The sequence below is a fragment of the Limulus polyphemus genome, unplaced genomic scaffold (genome assembly GCF_000517525.1).
Source record: "Limulus polyphemus unplaced genomic scaffold, Limulus_polyphemus-2.1.2 Scaffold14760, whole genome shotgun sequence".
NCBI classification, from domain to species: Eukaryota; Metazoa; Arthropoda; class Merostomata; order Xiphosura; family Limulidae; genus Limulus; species Limulus polyphemus.
In genome coordinates, this window is record NW_013680370.1 from 2,130 (window position 1) to 3,624 (window position 1,495).

At 31.6% G+C, this 1,495-nt stretch overlaps 1 long non-coding RNA gene across 1 annotated transcript in view; it reads right to left on the bottom strand.

Annotated features, from left to right (window-relative positions):
* Positions 1-212: 212 nt before the first annotated feature.
* LOC111084217 overlaps positions 213-1,495 on the bottom strand; it is a 3,066-nt gene continuing 1,783 nt past the window's right edge. The window contains exons 2-3 of the long non-coding RNA XR_002609450.1: positions 619-715; positions 213-304 (exon numbers count right to left, since the gene is read on the bottom strand). This is a non-coding gene — a long non-coding RNA (uncharacterized LOC111084217). The remainder of the gene's footprint in view (positions 305-618; positions 716-1,495) is intronic.

Below are 1,495 nucleotides of genomic sequence, written 5' to 3' on the forward strand. Positions count from 1 at the left end.
AATCTGGAAGTAACAAAAAGCACACTACGTCCAATTTTCAGACTGAATTAGTTATACCACTCATGATTTCATTAGATATCCAATAAACAAGATGATTGTACTATTTACAACCACTTTATAACATGAAATACAATTAGTATTAAGTAGTCCTTCATCTACTCACACTGTACAGAGAACAAAATAGTAATTACTACAGGTATTACTACACTTGCCTGAAGTGTACAATTGTCTGTTCGTTGTAGAAATTCAACAAACCGGGGAATTATTCCAGTCTGAATAACTTCATCAATTGGTGGGTTAGGTTCTAAAAAGATGAATTAAATTATAGCCACATTAAATATTGTTGCAATAACTACAACCTTACATAAAAAAAAGTTACACAATTAAAAAGTTCGGAGTGTCTGCCTAAAGCCCTTTTTCTCTGCATATGGCACTTTAAGTTTAACTTCAAATACAAAGTTTAACAAACTTCCGAGTGACCATAGTTCTGTGTATTATGTGCATATAGTGATATTCACATTTTTCCCTTTAAGTACCAGTTTCTGTTCCTTGTTGTCCGTGTACAGCTCACTAAGCCCTTAACTTCAGAAGTTTTTTTTTTATCGGAAAAGTTATTACCTTTTGATAAAAGCTTTCTAAACTTCTGGGTGGCTGCCAGCTGCTGTTCAGTGTTGTCCGTATAGAGTGATGCAACCATCTCGGGTGTAATCATTGGCTGAAATGAAACAATAAGTATAATATTACATGTATTTTTAAGAACTTATGAATGAAAGCAAAGATGAAAAAGTTATAATATACCAACCATACTACATCTAGCTGATGAGGAATTTTAAAAACTGACACAAACTTTAGTTACTAAACTCAAGAAAAGAAAGTTTAAAACATAAGATTCTACATCCATGTGTAATTATTTTGGCAAACGAGGAAACTACATCTGTTTAAGTGACGTAATCTGACTAAAATCCCATATAAAAACTGTTAAATACGATCATATAATCGAATGATATTTTAAAACATTTTTACCATGAATACAAATGTTAATCATTTCGAGGTAGAATATTTTTCTTTCTAACTAGTTTAATAATACGATAGAAAGTTAATCTCAAAAACACATTTACTCCGTCAAGTGGTTGCAGTGACGACAGTGAAATGTCTTAGTATGAAGGTGCTGGGAAGGTTTCTTTTAAATTCTCAGTGATGAGTTAATTGAAAACTTCTTAATATGCAGGCATCCATTTGCAGCTAAAGAAAATATTGTTTAATCAAGGTAATATCACATTCAGTTTGTACCAACTTTTATTGTTCTTTCTACTGTAAGAAGCAAACCGTATTCTTATTTCTACCTTATAATGGCTGGAGACGGCTTGAGTGGGTAATGAAGAAAAACTTTAATATAAGTTTAACATAACAGCAAATCTACAACGTTTCGACAAGGGTTTTTCATTATCAGGGACACAAAAACCTGTTGAAAACTTTTTCATTTTCTTTTTTTTTT